Raw genomic sequence first — 18874 nt, 5'->3', positions numbered from 1 at the left:
TTGAACTGTTGAGTTTAAGATAACTCTTAGGCCCCATACACACGAGAGGATTTATCCGTGGAAACGGTCCGCTGGACCGTATCTGCGGATAAATCCTCTCAAAGATTTCCGCTGATTTCGATGGGATGGAGTGTACACACCATCGCATTGAAATCCGCGCGGAAATCCTCTGCCGATGACGTGTCGCGCCGTCGCCGCGATTATGACGCGGCGACGGGCGCGACGCTGTCATATAAGGAATTCCACGCATGCGTCAAATCATTACGACGCGTGCGGGGAATCCCTTTGGACGAATGGATCCGGTAAGTCTGTACAGACGAGCGGATCCATCCGTTGGAATGGATTCCAGCAGATGGATTTGTTGTGCAGCACAGCAAATATCCGATCTGCTGGAATCCATCCCAGAGGAGATTTCTCCGCGGAAACAGATCCGCTGGCGTGTACACACCATAGGATCTATCCGCAGAAACCCATTTGCTGGGATTTATCTGCGGATGGATTCTATCGTGTGTACGGGGCCTAAGTCATCCAGTTTTCTATCAAAGAGAGACATTTCTCTAAACTGAGATGATGATCCTTTTTGTTGCAGATGCGAAAATACAGTTGCGTATCGTCTGCATAAGAGTGATAGAGTAGTTCTTGGCTACTGATAATATCAAAGAGAGGGCGAAGATAGATGTTGAAAAGCACTGGTGACAGGGGGGATCCTTGGGGGACTCCACATGACACTGTGCGCTTTTCCGACGTGAAACAACCCAATTTAACTGTTTGTGATCGGTTTTCAAGAAAGGAAGAAAACCATGGTAAATCACCTTCTGCGACTTCTGCTACCTTGGCTAGTCGCATCAGTAACAGTTTGTGGTCTACCGTGTCAAAGGCTGCGCTTAGGTCCAGCAGAACCAGGAGACAAGATTCTCCTTCGTCTGCGGCCTCGAGGGCATCGTCCCATATTTTGAGTAAGGCCGTTTCTGTCCCGTGTCCGGGACGGAAGCCTGATTGTAATGGATCCAGTAGATTGTGGGTATCTAGATGCTGTTGCAGCTGTTGTACCACTACTTTCTCCATTATCTTGGAGAGAACATTTAGGCCTGTTATGGGACGGCGGTGAGTTGGGTCCTTGGGATCCAGGTTAGGTTTTTTCAAGATGGGCTGGATTGTGCCCTCTTTCAACAGGGATGGCACTGTGCCTTCCTTAAATGACTGGTTTATAAGCTGTGTGATGGGTGGTGCCAGGATGTCGGCACATTCCTTCAGCAGTTTGGTGGGGATATCATTGGGCGATGTGCTGTTCCGCAAAGCACCAATGATATTTTTTGTGGTATCGATGGAGATCGGTTCCAGAGTGAACTTTGTTGATTGTAGAGCGTTTCTGTGGGTGTTTTGTGGTTGATTGACGGTGGGGTTGAGGGGGTATTGTTTTGCATGATGCTTTCCCGGATTCTTTCAATTTTGTTGATGAAGAAATCCGATAGTTCATTGCAGAACTCTTGGGTGTCTGAGTTGGGGACTTCAAGACATCCTGGATTCATGGTCTGGGTGACCATCTTGAAGAGTTCGCGGGGGCGGTTTAGGGCGCTGTTAATCGCCATAGAAAAATGATGTTTCTTGGCTTTGAAGATTTCTTTATGATATCGTGTTGTTATTGCCTTGTAGATGATGAGGTTATCCTCTGCAGGACTTCTTTTCCAGGCGGCTTCCGCCCTTTTGCGCTCTTGCTTCAGAAGCGACAGCTGGTTGTTGAACCAGCCGGACTTTCTTTTTCGGATGCAGGCTTTGCGTTTCGGTGCTACTAAATCGGCTGACTGTAGCAGGGCTGCGTTTATGGCATCCAGTGTATCTGCGGCTGTTTGATGTGGATGGATTGTTTTGATTCTGTTTCCCAAGGTAGATTTGAAGAGTTCCGAATGGAGCTTCTTCTGAGATCTAGCCCAGTGTATTGTCACCGGCTTGGGTGCTTTTATCACTGGGGGAATTTTGGAGATTATGAAATTAATTGCATGGTGGTCTGTCCATGGCAATGGTTCATTTTCTAAAATGCTTATTTTCAGATTTTGTCTGAAAATTAGGTCGAGTGTGTGACCTGAAGCATGTGTTGGCCCGCATATAAGTTGCTGTAACCCTAATCCCTCCAGGTGATCAATGCAGGCGTCCGCAATGGGATCCTGTGCGGAGTTGGCCCACAGATTAAAGTCCCCGAGCAGCAAAAGGTGTTTGCTGTTAAGGGTATAAGTGGATATAAACTCCGTTAAAGATGGCAAAAACTGCGATTTTGGCCCAGGTGGCCTATAGCAGAGGAGAATGTGAACAGTCTCCTGGGGGAAGTTTGAAGTTGAAGAGTAAGGGTTTCCATGAATGGAAGAGGATTTTGAAGGGCTGGCTTAGTGATTGTAATGCGATTCTTGTGGATCACCGCCAGGCCTCCTCCTCTTTGCCCTATTCTGTTTTCCGTTATAATGCGATAGTTTTCTGGCACCAATTCTCCGAGAATGGTGTTGCAGTCGTCTGAGAGCCAGCTTTCTGTAATAAAGAGGCAGTCTAGATCGTTTTGTAGTAAGAAATCGTGGATTTCTAATCGGTGTTTTACTGCCGATCTTGTGTTGACCAAAGCACATGATATGTGCTCGAGCTGGGTTAAATAGTTAAAATTTTTGATGGTCGATCGTCGATCGAATCTCAAAAGTTGCTCTATTTTTAAGGCCTTTTTGATGACGGCTGGTAATGCTGTTGCGAATTGTCTCAGACCCCGAATAGAGTCCGCAGAGTATCGCAGATTAGCCATTGTCGCCAGTCACATTGTCGTCAGTCTTTCCCAATTGCGGCGGCCGCGAATGAGGCCTGGTCTGGCGCGGATGCGGGAAGAGCCGCGAGACGCCGGACGTGATGGGTGGAAGACTGTCCAAGTGAGCCGTCACTCGTTGAGTCTTCTCTCCCCGATTGGTCCAGAGGAAGGCGAAAAACCCCAGGCGTGCTGTGCCAATCTGCAGCGATCGGGGGAAAAAATTCCTTCCTGACCCCTTAACGGCGATCGGTGCAACCCTGGATCAATTGGCTAGGGGGGTGTGGTGGACCCTGCCTGGCTGCACTATCCCTGGGGAGAGCCGACTCGTTTGAGAGCGTCCTGCTCTCACTATCCCTGGGGTGAGCAGACTAAGATGAGAGCGTCTGCTGCACCGCTGAATCTATATAGCAAGAGTTCCAACTTTATTAGCTGCAAGCTTGTTCTGGATCAGTGATTGAAAAAAATAATGAAGAATCCTGTCTTACCTCCTGTTTCAAACTCCTGGTTTTTAACTCGCACTTTTGATCAAAGAATGCACTTCTGATCAGAGAGTCCACATGTGAAGCCACCATCAACTGGGAGCCAGCTCCTCTGGGAGCTTGTACAGCCACTTTATACTCACCTGTGAAGACCTGTGAACAAACACACACCTGTGAACAATTAAACCCTCCCCTTAATTAGCAGAAAGGAAAAAGAAAAAAAAGCTGTTTAAAAAGTGTCTGAGAAAAAGAGGGGAAAAAAATCTGCAAGCAGAAGCAAATGATAGCCAAATCCTGGTTTTTAACTCGCACTTTTGATCAAAGAATGCACTTCTGATCAGAGAGTCCACATGTGAAGCCACATGTGAAGCCACCATCAACTGGGTTTCCTATCTTCAGGATAGGAAACCCAGTCGGCCACTGGGCTCCCTGCCACAGCTCAAATGTTCCGGACCAACATGGTCCCAGGACCAGGAACACCGCGTGGCACGTGCACCCCAGCCTGGAAAGCTATTACAGCAGGGCGCCGTGATGCGCAGTCACCCTAAATGTAGGTGCCGCACTCCGAAGAATAACCCATAGCACTAATAGCACATGCTGTTGCAGGCTAGAAGCACTAAACCACTGCCTTGCAATTAGCAGCAGCTTTGTCAGCCTGCCTTGGGCAGTTGGCCATTGGACTGGCTATGAGGACTAGCAGTCAGGAAGCATGACAGCCACTAGAAGGATCACAAATGGCAGGTTGACAAAGTTGCCGTTAATTGCAAGTCAGTAGCTTAAAGTGGTCAGCTTGCAACAGGAAGTGCTGATACCTTCAGGACTTTCAGGTAAGAAACTTTGGGATGCTGTACAATCTTCTTCCTGGTCCATGTGACATGTACACCATGCACTTGTATCAGAGGAAAAATGTTTACAAATTACATATGTCATGTAGGTTCAAAAAGTTTAATTCTGTCCTTGTAGCGCCAAACAACAAATTCCATTGTATACGTTTCCTAGTGAAAAAAGTGGTGTGGTGTCTGCGCTGTGAATGAATGCAAATGGTGCAGAAAACTCACGAACATGAGTAACTGAACCAGGGGGCGTGGATGGATATGTGTATAAAAACAGGTGCAAAACACACCAATATGAACTGTGCTGAAAAAGAAATACTCAAAACAGGCAGGTGGGTACAAGTACAATGTGAACTTCAAATGCAATAAAATAATGGCAAATAGTGTCATATCACCATAAACAACAAAACACGTGAATCCAAAAAATCTGTGCTGGAAAATGAAAACTTCAGTGCAAACACCTCTGGTGGTTCCTAACTGCTCACCTCCCGGTTATAGCACGGATAGCCAAATGGACTCCAAAGTTGTAGACACAGATGGATGCAGCAACACTTAGAGATGGCTATAAATAGTGGGCCTATCTCCGATGAACACCGAGTTTGTGAGTGGTCCTAGACGGTTTCAGTAAATCCTGCTTGCTGTTCCTGCTTCACCCAGTGGACAGACACTAGGGCCGGAAGGGGGAAGAAGGCAAAAACATAGCACAATACCGCAGTAGAACGTGTGTTTATTATATAAAAATCAGGATAAAAAACTCACATTTAAAAAACGGATGTCACCGGGCACATAAACCATACGAGCAGCGAGCTTGTCTCCCTGCATCAGGCGTGTACGCTCTAGTGCTCCTGGGTCCCGAAGGGTGTCGTCACACCACGTGACTTCTTCAGGGGATAGCACTAGACTGAAGGTATGATCTTAAATAGGCCGCACGAATGTCCGCTGCATTTGGCCATTTTCCCGTAGCCCGCTATAATCATTAACCACTTGCCGTCGCCGCACCGTCAAAATACGTCCACAAGGTGGCTCTGCTGGGCGAGAGCACGTAATATGACGTCCTCTCTCCCAGCCGCCACTAGGGGCGCGCGCGCGCCCCCCGCTCGCCCCCGACTCCCGTGCGTGTGCCTGGCGGGCGCGATCGCCGCCGGGCACACGCGATCGCTCGGTACAGAGCGGGGACCGGGAGCTGTGTGTGTAAACACACAGCTCTCGTTCCTGTCAGCAGGGGAAATGCTTTTCTTCGGTTCATACAATGTATGAACCGAGGATCAGTGTTTCCCCTAGTGAGGCCACCCCCCCCACAGTAAGAACACACCCAGGCATACTTAACCCCTTCCCCCCCCCTAGTGTTAACCCCTTCACTGCCAGTGGCATTTTTATAGTAATCCAATGCATTTTTATAGCACTGATCGCTATAAAAATGCCAATGGTCCCAAAAATGTGTCAAAAGTGTCCGAAGTGTCCGCCATAATGTCGCAGTACCGAAAAAAAAATCGCTGATCGCCGCCATTACTAGTAAAAAAAATATAATAAAAATGACATAAAACTACCCCCTATTTTGTAAACGCTATAACTTTTGCGCAAACCAATCAATAAACGCTTATTGCGATTTTTTTTTTACGAAAACTATGTAGAAGAAAACGTATTGGCCTAAACTGAGGAAAAAATATTTTTTTTATATATTTTTGGATATTTATCATAGCAAAATGTAAAAAATATTCATTTTTTTCAAAATTGTCGCTCTATTTTTGTTTATAGCGCAAAAACTAAAAACCGCAGAGGTGATCAAATACCACCAAAAGAAAGCTCTATTTGTGGGAAAAAAAGGACGCCAATTTTGTTTGGGAGCCACGTCGCACGACCGCGCAATTGTCTGTTAAAGCGACAGAGTCCCGAATCGCAAAAAGTACTCTGGTCTTTGGGCAGCAATATGGTCCGGGGGGTAAGTGGTTAAGCATCTCATAGAGGCTACAGCTGTCTTCATGTTGCCTGAGTCTCTACTATTAGAGAATGGGACCAGCTGAGCGGAGATGTAGCGGGATGGCTGGCCGAACATGAAGTGCATGCATGGACACATAAGCGAGGCTCTAAAAAATCTATTTACACAACAAATGGGAATGAATCCCCAACAGGAGGGGGGGGGGACAGGACATATAAAAAATGAAAACAATTTTTATATATAAAAATTGGAGATTTTCCTACCCTTGGGGACGGAAAATATAGATTTTATTAAAAACAGGAGGCGAGTATTATGCTATAATCTTTCTTTACTGTCATCCAGCAGCAAGAGAGTTAATGAAAAGAAAAAACGTTACACAGATAGGTATGCAAATGAACATAGGTAGACTGTCCAATCAGGTAACAGGAGTATGTTATAAAGGTGAGGTACAGGTGATATTCTTCCTCTTTCTTGATGATAAAACTAGACTGGAAATAACTTGAACTGGAAACTAATTGGAACAACTTGAACTGGAACTCATTCTTCAATATGTCATGAAGTCCACAGTAGAATAGGCGCATTAAGCTGAAAAAGAATACATTATGTAAGAGCAAAATAAATCTTGAAGGGTAGGGTATTAGGGTGGGATAATACTCGCCTCCTGTTTTTAATAAAATCTATATTTTCAATCCCCGAGGGTAGGAAAATCTCCAATTTTATGGCAAACAGGAGGCTCATATTATGCTTGTTCAAAGCTGTATACTCTAGAGCATTAAATAAACGTACAACCTATAGTTATAATACATCCATAGACACATGAGATTCAGGTCTAAAATAGTAATTCTTAAAAGTGGATTCTGAAGACCGGTTTGCGGTTCGCATTAAATCTGATAGAGAACCACCTGATTGAAATACCTTAGTGGCCATTGCACCTCTGGTGGAGTGGGCGCCAAATATGGAAATGTCAATGCCTGCCAAATCCATGGTTTGTCTCACCCATCTAGCCAAGGTGGGTGAGGAAACTGGATGGAAGGGTTTGCAGTAGGAAATTAGTAATTGAGATGAGTCAGGGTCTCTAAAAGGTTGAGATTTGGTTTCATAGGTTTTTAGACATTGGACTACACAAAGGTTTGGATTGAATGGAAAGGCCGGATAGAAGACCGAATGTAAGTTGGTCTTTGTGCGTCTGAAAATGGAAAATTGAACACCCTGGGGAGAGAATTGTCTACAGGATATATCTAGGGCTTTTACATCCGCTACTCTTTTAAGGGAGATGAGACAAAGTAGTACTGTAAGTTTGAAAGATAGATGTTTTAAAGACAGATTCTCATTATCACCCCAGGAGTTAAGAAAATTTAAGAGGATGAGGATTCTAAAATGGGTCTAGTAGAATAGAAGGGAATACTGGGAGTAATCGTGGGAAGTCTATGCTCATCTCCAGAGCCTGAGGGAACCATGTTTGGGATGGCCAGTAAGGGGTTATCAGAACTATGTTCGATTCTAGGTAACGTGTCAGAAGGAGAGCCCTTGATATTAGAGCAAAGGGAGGGAAAGCGTAAGATGTTCCTTTCGGTCAAATTTGTAGAAGGGCATCTGTCCCCAATGCTTCTGGGTCTGGACGCCAACTGAAATATGTTGGAATCTGTCTGTTCAGGCGTGATGCAAACAGATCTATCTGGAAAGGACCCCACTGGGAGTTTAGATGTTGAAAAATTGTCTAGTTCAACATCCAATCGCTGGAATCTGTTAGATAACGGGAATTCCAGTCTGCAATGGAATTGGATAGGCCTGGGATGTATTCCGCCTTCAATATAATGTTCTTGTCCAGGCAAAAATGCCAAAAATCTTTTGCAATGTTCGCCAAAGGTTTGGATTTTGTACCTCCTAAGCGAGTGATGTATTGTACTGCGGATATGTTGTCCATGCACAGTACAATACAACAATCGGATCTGTCTCTCGCAAAACTCTTTTGAGAGCAAATGATACCGCTAAGAGTTCGAGACAATTGATATGTAACAGAGCTTCGTCTGGAGACCATTTCCATCCTGTTGTAAGAGGGCCGCAGCGAGCACCCCAACCTGAGTTGCTTGCGTCTGATTCTATTATTAAATCCGGATGTGGATGGAAGATAGTCTTCCCATTCCACATCTGGATGTGAGTCAGCCACCAAAGTAATTCTTCTTTGGTGTCCGGAGTTAGTGATATCTCGTCGGAATATGCAAAGCCGTCTCTTAGATGTTGGGCTTTTAGTCTCTGTAGTGCTCTGTAGTGTAGAGGTTCCCGGAAATATTGAATGGAAGCTGATAATAGACCGACAATCCTCGCAATTGTCCGAAGAGATATTTGACTTTGGTTCAGGACTGAGCGAATCTCTCTTCTGATCGTCTTCAATTTCCTGTTTGGAAGACTCAGAAGGGATAGTTGGGTATTGACAAGAAAACCCAGAAATTCTACCTCCTTTGAAGGGGTTAGGATGGATTTCTTGTAATTGATTATGAATCCCAGCATGTTCAGAAGGGATATCGTCCATTGAATGTGTAAATGAATAGTCTGAAGTGATTGTGCCATGATCAAAATGTTGTTTAAATATATTATTAGAAGAACATCCCTGCTCCTTAGAGCTGCTACTACTGGTTTCAGTAGTTTCATAAAGCACCAGGGGGGCAGATGACAGACCGAATGGGAGACTGGTGAATTGCCATTTCTTGTTTTGCCACAGGAATTAAAGAAATGGTTGGGAATTCTCGTGCATGTGCACTGAAAGATAAGCATCATTCAGATCTATTTTTGACAACCAGTCTCCTTGTAATAAAAGGTCTTTTAACAGGTGAATACCTTCCATTTTGAAATGGCGGTAATGGACGAAATTGTTTAGATATTTCAGATTTATTACTGGTCTGAAACCTCCATCCTTCTTTTTGACCAGGAACAGGTTGCTCACAAAACCTGGAGTTTGCAAGGGAACTTGAACTACGGCCCCTTTGGAGTAAAGCTCTATTATCTCCAGTGAGATGAGCTTTTTGTCCTCTTCTGAGAACCTTATTGGAATAGGATCCTGACTTTGAGTCGGTAAAGAGGTGAAATCTATCTGGTAACCTAACACGGTGTTCAGAGGGCCTCTGGGGAAATGACCTTCGGTAGAAGATCTGTTGGGAAATCGGCCCTTGCGTTTCCCAGCTTTGGGAAAAACTTTTGGTTTGGAAACCTTTTTGAGTGATGATTGGGCCTTGTCTAAAAAAGTAAAGAGAGCTACGTATTTGTTGATCTCTTTAATAAAAGAGTCACCAAAAAGTAGACCCTCGGTGATGGAAGATGGTTGAGATGAAGCGAGATGCATAAGCTGTGGATCCAGCTTCATCAGAATCGATCTTCTCCTTTCGCTAGAGATGGCCGCATTGGCGTTGCCAAATAGTACAATGGCTTGCTGAGCCCAACCTTTCAGGACATTTAGATCTATTGGGGTGTTAGATGAAACTGCTTCTTCTATTAAATCTAGAATCTTAGCTAAGGGGCCTAACATGTCTAATAATTTATCTTGACAGAAACGATATGATCTGTCCACCCCCTTTTTTTTGGTGTTTTCCTGATTTTAGAAGGAATTTAACTAATGCGGGGTCTAATTAGGGTGTATTGGCTAAATTCTTTGGGAGGGACGGTCTCGGGCACTCTGCTCTTAACTTACTAGCGTCGTTCTTATCTAATGGTTTCTGGATCCAGAGGCTTAAACATTTAGTAACTAGGGAATGGGTAACCCATTCCCCTGAACGGGGATGTTTAATTTGACCTGGGTCGAAATACGGATCACCAGAGCCGTCTATAATAGCATCCTCGGATTCCTCCTTTTCAAGGGGTATTCCTTCTTCCGCATCAGAGACATTCTCATATTCAGAGTCTCTTCCTTCTTCTGATAAAGATTCCTCATCAGAAGAAGAATTGCTGGAAGAGGTACGGTAAGAGTCTGGTTTTTGCCTCTTTGAGGACATTTTTACCCGTTGTAAGATCAACTCCTCCGGGCAGAGGGTATAACGTGTGACCTCTTGTCACTGACAATAGCCTTTCCTTTACTAGGAGGCTTAGAAGATTCACCCTGGTTCTCCATCAGGACCATTCTTTTAGAATGGGAGGGACCGGTATGAGATATATGATGTCGTTTTTGAGACACTTTACCCACTTTTTTCAATCCCTGAATCATGTGGGATGTAGAGTCCTCCGCTGACCAATAAATGTCAGATGAGGTAATAGGTAAAGGTTGAGGGGTAACCTGAGGTTTACTTTGAGACAGGGCCATGGCTACCGATTGTGCAATGGAATCATGCATGGAAGATATGGCCGTCTGCATAGCAGATTGGATAGATTTATCTACTATGGATTGGATTTTCTGGTTTTCCTCAGGGATATCTGAGGGGGTAACAGTAGTGGAATCTTTATTAGACATAGTGAGGTGTGAGTAAATGTGATTGACTGAAGAAAAATTATTCTGAAAGAGAACATATAATAGAACAACTAATTAAAGCGGGGGTTCACCCTTAGAGGGCACTTTTCCCCCTTAGATTCCTGCTCGTTATTACTAGGGGAATCGGCTATTTATTTTAAAATATGTGCAGTACTTACCCGTTTACGAGACGCATCCTCTCCGTCGCTTCCGGGTATGGGCTTCGGGAATGGGCGTTCCTTCTTGATTGACAGGTTTCCGAGAGGCTTCCGACGGTCGCATCCATCGCGTCACGATTTTCCGAAAGAAGCCGAACGTCGGTGCGCAGGCGCAGTATAGAGCCGCACCGACGTTTGGCTTCTTTCGGCTACGAGTGACGCGATGGATGCGACCGTCGGAAGCCTCTCGGAAGAATGTTAATCAAGAAGGAACGCCCGCTCCCGAAGACCATACCCGGAAGCGACGGAAGAAGATGCAGCTCGAAAACGGGTAAGTACTGCACCTATTTTAATACAAATAGCCGATTCCCCTAGACCGAACGAGCAGGAATCTAGGGGAAGAAAAAAAAAAATTTTAGAAATGGGTGAACTCCCGCTTTAATATATATGCAGCAGAACTATATATATTTTTTGTATCAGCAGACAATATATATGTCAGCAAGAGGGCACATATATTATGAGCGTATACCCAAACATATATATATATATATTTATTACTAATATTCTGACTGCAGTTCAAAGTGTGTAAGTTATATATATATATATATATATATATATATATATATATATAAATATATACATATCTATATATATATATAGATATAAAAAGTATATATACATATATCCATATGCATATATCCATATGAACAAACATATGTTTATTTAAATTTGTTTGTGTAAATGTGTTACTATGTGTGTGTGTGTGCCAAACATACACCCCTGAACCTAAAACAGGGTTCAGGGTTGGTATGTGGCAAGGCACACCACCCACAAGGAGAACAGAATTCCTGCCTGTGTCTCTGACAGAAACTTTCTGTCAGGGAACGGCGGTAGTATAGCAGCGCTGCAGCGCAGTGAGGAGACACACTGCGTGTCGGGCCACGAATCCCGTGGGACCGCGCCACAGCTGGCTGAGGAAACGATATCCCTGACTGCTGGGATACCGCCGAACGGGCCGCGTGAGGGGACGCGGGCTGTCAGAGAACAAGTGAGTGTGCTGTAAGCGGGGGTATTGGAATGGTGAGGAGACCCACCTGGGAAGATAATGAATAGAAGGGGGTGTGGGCAATGCTGGGGACTGCCGTTAAGGAAAAAAAGTACGCCCTGCAACTGTGACACGCGCAGGGTTGCAGGGAAACTCTGCAGAAAATGAATATAAATATATATATGTATATGTATATGTAATGAGTTCTATATTGTGACAGGGTACATGATTCCATGTATGTCAGTGAGAGGTCTGGAAAGATCAGCTTTCCCTGTCTTAGAAAGGGTTAGCCTGGCCTAACAGGAAAACCTCTCTCTCTCCCTATTAATTAGCAACATCTGATAGAGACCTGGAGGAGGGAGAGCTCAGTCTGAGAGGCATGCTGAGCTGAACAGACAGGTTGGAGGACTGTCTTCTTTGGAGAAACAAGGTCTGTCACAGACAAACACTTATTTGGACTATTATTTGTTTATTTGTTTTATACTGGAGGCTGGAAATAGCCCCTCCAGTACACAGTAGTCAGGGGACCGTACTGTTAGTTAGCCTCCTAGCTGGAGTAGGCCGTTTTGTTTTTTGTATTATTTATATGGTGCAATAAAGCCCTATTATTGCTTAAGTTCAGCGACTTTGCTGCATTACATTATCGCTATTCCGTGCGACCTTGTCACAATATATAATATAATATAGTAGAAGCACCTGAGGAAAAAATTTCAATGTACTTATCTGGCTGGAGCAGCAAGAAAGAGGCAGAATATCACCTGTACCTCACCTTTATAACATACTCCTGTTACCTGATTGGACAGTCCACCTATGTTCATTTGCATACCTATCTGTGTAACGTTTTTTCTTGTCATTAACTCTCTTGCTGCTGGATGACAGTAAAGAAAGATTATAGCATAATATGAGCCTCCTGTTTGCCATAAAATGATATATAAAACAGGGGGATAAGAATGGGTGACTCGCACCGGGCATCTAGCACAGCTGCAAAAGGGACCCCTACATGCAGCGCGAGCTGAGCCTTGAAGATGGGCCTTGGGATCAGAGACGGGAATGTGTGGGAATATAAAATACCATGCAGCCCTAATGGCCTGTAGCAGATATACATGGAGTAACAGAAATAATTACATAAAATGAAAAAACAAGATTTAAAAAAAATATATATATAAAAAGGAGCATATACAAAATCCGGTGCAGAGCACCAAAAGTTATACTCGTAGAAGCTCTAAAGGGAACACTCATGGCGTAGGACGTAAATGAATACAAACATATAAAATATAATATTGAAGTGGCCCTGCTGTAATATCTGGAAGGAATGACCCTAAGGTCATATTGCTGTGAGCTCGTCTCCCTGCGTCAGGCGTGTACGCTCTAGTGCTCCTGGGTCCCTACGCGTGTCGTCACACCACGTGACTTCTTCATACAGTACCTTCAGTCTAGTGCTATCCCCTGAAAAAGTCATGTGGTGTGACGACACGCGTAGGGTCCCAGGAGCACTAGAGCGTACACGCCTGACGCAGGGAGACGAGCTCGCTGCTCGTATGGTTTATGTGCCCGGTGACATCCTTTTTTAAATGTGAGTTTTTTATCCTGATTTTTATATAATAAACACACGTTCTGCTGCGGTATTGTGCTATGTTTTTGCCTTCTTCCCCCTATACCTGCATCCTCTGAGGGACATATCCGGCCCTAGTGTCTGTCCACTGGGTGAAGCAGGAACAGCAAGGAGGATTTACTGAAACCGTCTAGGAACACTCACGAACTCGGTGTTCGTCGGAGATAGGCCCACTATCATAGCCTCCTTGTGAGTGCATGTAATAGTGATCCATTTTTCGTTTTCCCTAGTGTCCTCACCAGTGAACTGTGCCATGATTCTTTTGACGTCTCTTACATGTCCATCCACTGCTGAGTCCTTCAGCCATCTCTAAGTGTTGCTGCATCCATCTGTGTCTACAACTTTGGAGTCCATTTAGCTATCCGTGCTATAGCCGGGAGGTGAGCAGTTAGGAACCACCAGAGGTGTTTGCACTGAAGTTTCCTTTTCCAGCACAGATTTTTGGGATTTCATTTTTTTGCGAGCACTGTCTAGAGACTTTATTCATACACATTTATATAAACATCTAAATAATACATTGTATATGGACTTTCACTTATTTTTGTTTTGGTTAGCACTTCACAGTTTTGTCTTTTATGGTCATATGACACTAGTTGCCATTATTTTATTGCATTTGAGGTTCACATTGTACCTGTACCCACCTGCCTGTTTGATTATTTCTTTTTCAATCACAGTTCATATGGTCTGTTTTGCACCTGTTTTTATACACATATCCATCCACACCCCCTGGTTCAGTTACTCACGTTTGTGAGTTTTCTGTCACCATTCCCATTTGCATTCATTCACAGAGCAGACACCACCCCCCTTTTTTCACATTTCTCATTTTTTTCTGGTAGGACAGACTATAAGGTGTTTGCAGGCAGTGCCCCCTAGCTACCATTCCCGATAGCGCAGGAGCCCCTTCTATACATACGTTTCCTAGTGGTCTATACAGAATTTATGTCAACCATTAAAAATAATGCAGATGGAATCACTAGATGGAATCCAAACTAGAGTCTTATTGTAATGTCAGGCACCATGCATCATCCAGAAAGCACCAGTAAAACCTCTAGTCACAGCGCAGTTCAATTTGAATTTAAAGATAACTCAGCAACACAAGGGCCACAGGGTAAGTTCATAGCCAGTGCTGATTATAGAGGCATACGTTACAGTCAGTAATAAACAGCACTAGTTCATACATAAATAAAAATAAGTCTCACGGCTTCCTGGGTAAGTATCTGAATCAGCTTATTAGAGTCCAAAGTGGGCTGGTTCACACCCAGCAATATAGCACAGTATCCAGGCCCTGTGATAAGGGCTTGACTACTGTATAATCTATGTCACTTCAGTACTTCACCACCCATGTTACCATATCTATACCTCCCTTTTAGTAACTTAGACCAATACCAAGGGTGTGGAGTAAACATGGCTGTAGCAGCCTCCTTTATTTTAAAATATAATAACTTTAACATTTAACTCAAACATTTCCATAACCACAAAGGTGTCAATCAAATTTTGCAGGGAAAAACCTTTTATTAAACACTTCTAGGTAGATTCACGTACATAGGATTAAATTTAGGACGGCGCAGCCTAGCCTATTTAGGCTACACCGCCGTAAATTAGTTAGGCTAGTAGTGATTTTCAAACCACTTACCTGCTAATCTACGGCGGCGTAGCCTCAAACGAGCGGGCGTAAGGGCGCCTAATTCAAATGACTAGGAGGGGGGCGTGTTGTACTGAAATGAGGCTTGACCTCACGTTTTTTGACGTTTTTGGACACTGCGCATGCGCCGGGCGACAACAATTCCCAGTGCGCATTGCGGCTAAGTACGCCGTACGGGCCTATTGATTTCGACGTGTACGTAAACGACGTAAATCCCGATTCGTGGACGACTTGCGCAAACGATGTAAAAAATTTGAAGCTCGCGGCGGGAACGGCGGCCATACTTAACATTGTTATTCCACCTCATAGGTGGAATAACTTTAGGCGGCCTATCCCTTACGGAAACGACGTAATGCGACGGTGTAGGCCTGGCGTATGTTCGTGAATCGGCGTATCCCCTCATTTACATAATCTACGCCGGGCCGCAATGGAAGCGCCATCTAGCGGCCAACAGAAACATTGCAAGCTAAGATAGAACGGTGCAAGCCGGCCTATCTTAGCTTTGTTTAAGTGTATCTCTGTTTGAGAATACACTTAAACAAACGCTGGCGTAGATTCAGAGTTAGGTCGGCTTATCTACTGATAAGCCGGCCTAACTCTTTGTGAATCTACCTATTCCTTTGGTTTCTGCACTGCGGTCTTCTCCCATCCGATAATAGGCCTCAAGCTGACCTGCTGACTCAAAGACAATCCTGACCGCAGTGCCCCATTCCCAGTGCTTCCAGCTAAGCCTCCGCTTGCTGAAAGCCAAAATATCAGGACCCATACCACCGACAAGTCCTGACCCATCTTTTACCAGGTATTTCCTCCTCCTGCAAAACGACCAGACACCCGCCACTGCCACGACATAGGCACACGTCATAATCTGCACAGCAAAGGAGACAAAAAGGAACAAACAAACACACATATCCTTACACCTTATCACTAGGGGAGGGTGGGCGGGAAATTTCCCTGGGGATGTGTTACAGTGGTGGGAGGGATCAACTCTTTTAACTGACCTGTCCCCCTCCCCCTCCCACCTTGCTCCTGCCAATCCACATCCCTCTCTCTTACATTCCCATCTTAACCTAGTCATGCCAGCCCTCCGCCTATGGCATTCTTTCTCTTAGCTCCGGACTTTTCTTGACTACTGTATAATCTATGTCACTTCAGTACTTCACCACCCATGTTACCATATCCAGGGCTTTTTTTCAGGGGGAACTTGGGGGAACTCAGTTCCACCACCTCTGGCCCAGACCCTTTGGTGCCTGCTCACCACAATCACTTGTAAACACAGAAGTCTGGTTTCTGTGTTTACATGTGACAGCTTTGTAACCCCCTGAACTATGCACTCTGTATGTAATGCAATTCTGGTATTTAATGCCCCTTTAAGACCCTTCTACTGTTTGTGAAATCTGAACGGGTCGTGGTTGAGTTCCTGCACCTATTTTCTGAGAAAAAAAGCTCTGACCATATCTATACCTCCCTTTTAGTAACTTAGACCAATACCAAGGGTGTGGAGTAAACATGGCCGTAGCAGCCTCCTTTATTTTAAAATATAATAACTTTAACATTTAACTCAAACTTTTCTATAACCACAAAGGTGTCAATCAAATTTTGCAGGGAAAAACCTTTTATGAAACACTTCCTTTGGTTTCTGCACTGTGGTCTTCTCCCATCCGATAATAGGCCTCAAGCTGACCTGTTGACTCAAAGACAATCCTGACCGCAGTGCCCCATTCCCAGTGCTTCTAGCTAAGCCTCTGCTTGCTGAAAGCCAAAATATCAGGACCCATACCACCGACAAGTCCTGACCCATCTTTTACCAGGTATTTCCTCCTCCTGCAAAACGACCAGACACCCGCCACAGCGCACCACTGTAAAAGCCTTTACAGTTGTGCGACCCTCCACACCCTAAGGGGCCTCTGAATGCCATCCTGTATGCCCAACACCCACATGTCAATCCCAACATCCGTTAAGTGCACCCTGTCTCTACGTAAGTACCTCCACGTCTCCTCTTCCAGCTTCATGTGGCGAATCACCAAACCTCCATTCTTCCCCATGAACCTCCCCACATCTCGGTTCACTTTCCTCCTGGCTCTATTAATGCCTCCCCAAGATCTGGCAAGGCGCCACGATGTGCGAGACACCATGTCAGACCAGACTATAATCATGTCCGGGAAAGCCATGCGTAGGCGAAGGACATCAAATTTTATGTCCTTGGTTAGGTCCAGCATTGACCTAAGGCCGAGATCATTCTCACCCACGTGCAGGATAAGAACGTCGGGCGGGCGGTCCAGACGCGCATACTCATGCACCTCCGGAACCATCCTACTCCACAACATGCCCGGCACTCCCAGCCAGTGAATCCTGCCCTCCTCCCTGGGAAACCCCAATTGCCGGCCTTCTGGTCTAGTCTCAGCCCTCTTAGCCCCCCAAAACACATAGGAGTGCCCCAGTATCCAAACCAGGGCCGGCGCCGCACCTGAAAGACAAGAAAGAAATAGCTCCGCCATAACCTAGCAGCCCTGACCACAGACACATATGCATATCCCCAGCAGCGATAACGTCTGCCCAGCAATGCTACCCCCCCATTTCCCTTTTTTTTTTTTTTTTACAAATTGACCAACAAATGGGGGCGCACATAAATACGAAACCTATTAGACTCCCATCTCCCTATCCGCTTCACTGATTCCTCATCTAAACCACTCCTGGCTGCCTCCGTTGCTGCCCCTATCCGAAATGAGTGGGAAGAATATTCCCTGTCTGCCAAACCCAATGACCTCAGACATGCACGAAAGACCGCCGTAAATTGAAACCTGGATAGCGGCAACCCATCTGCGTGTATCAGCAAGGACCCACCTTTTTCCGGCCGTTTCTCTAAGAATCCCCGGACAGCTACCACCGGACATAAGGGCGATTCTGGCACAGCAAAAACGATTACCCCCTTTTCCCTTCCCGCTTTGATCCGTCTTAGATTTTCTTAACCAAATTGCCACCCTATCGCTGTAACAACTCACCTCGTTCCTCCAGATCCCGCCCTGCACTTTCTTGGAAGGGCTGACCAACTCCCCTATCCTGAATGCTCCAAAAAAGGCTAGTGCAAATGCCGGGTGAAATAACACGACTTCGAACGTCGAGGTGCAGACCTCCGACAAACTGCCGAACAAACCCTGCAGCAATCCAAACGAAACTGGCCGTCTGGCATCCCTGCTGGGCTTGGCAACCTTTTAGCGCCTGTCTCACCCAAAATTCTTTCGTGAGATCCGGTAACCCCTGCCATTTAAATAAAAAGGCCAGCGCAGCCACTTTCTTACCCAACATGGATATCGACACCCCGGCTTCCATTGCCCGTGAAATGAAATAAAGCACCAGTAACTTCGCCTCTGGACCCATGATCTCCACACCTGTTTCGCGGCCTACCTCAGCCCACTCCTCCCACACCTTGCTGTAAGCGGCCCACGTCGTCTCACTCACCGACCTCCGAATCCATCCGTGTGTTACTCCAAGGCAATCCTCCACAGCCAGTCGGGACAGGTGATTTCTTGTTGCTCCGCTTCTGGCGCCAACTCCCGAAAACCTGTCCCACTGAAAACGAGATAGTGCGTCAGCGATGACGTTTTCTACCCCAGGGAGATGCACTGCATATATGAAAATGTTCAGTTGCATGCAACGCAAAACCAACCTCTGCAGCATGCGCACCACAGGCGGTGACGATGCCGATGCTTTGTTGATAACTTGTCCCCATGAAAACAAACTTTTCGATCCTGAAAAGACTCGCCCCATAGTTCAACTGCCAACACTACTGGGAATAACTCCAACAGTACCAAATTTTTCATAAAACCCGCCTGCACCCAACACTGAGGCCAAGAACCAGCGCTCCATTTGCCCTGGAAGAAAGCTCCAAAGCCCGTGGAACCCGCTGCGTCCGTGAACAGCTCCATATCAAAGTTGCTGACGGGCCCAGACATCCACAACG

General features: G+C 45.4%; 1 long non-coding RNA gene across 1 annotated transcript; it reads right to left on the bottom strand.

Annotated features, from left to right (window-relative positions):
• Positions 1-504: 504 nt before the first annotated feature.
• LOC120943990 lies at positions 505-13765 on the bottom strand. Its single transcript, XR_005750346.1, has 3 exons — positions 13551-13765; positions 12427-12431; positions 505-519 (listed from the first exon to the last, which is right to left on the bottom strand). It is a non-coding gene; the product is annotated as an uncharacterized LOC120943990 (long non-coding RNA).
• Between the last annotated feature and the right edge of the window lie 5109 nt (positions 13766-18874).

The sequence above is a fragment of the Rana temporaria genome, chromosome 1 (assembly GCF_905171775.1).
Source record: "Rana temporaria chromosome 1, aRanTem1.1, whole genome shotgun sequence".
In the NCBI taxonomy this organism is placed as follows: Eukaryota; Metazoa; Chordata; class Amphibia; order Anura; family Ranidae; genus Rana; species Rana temporaria.
Note: the sequence above shows the minus strand (reverse complement) of the source record. Positions and strands in the feature narration are given on the sequence as shown.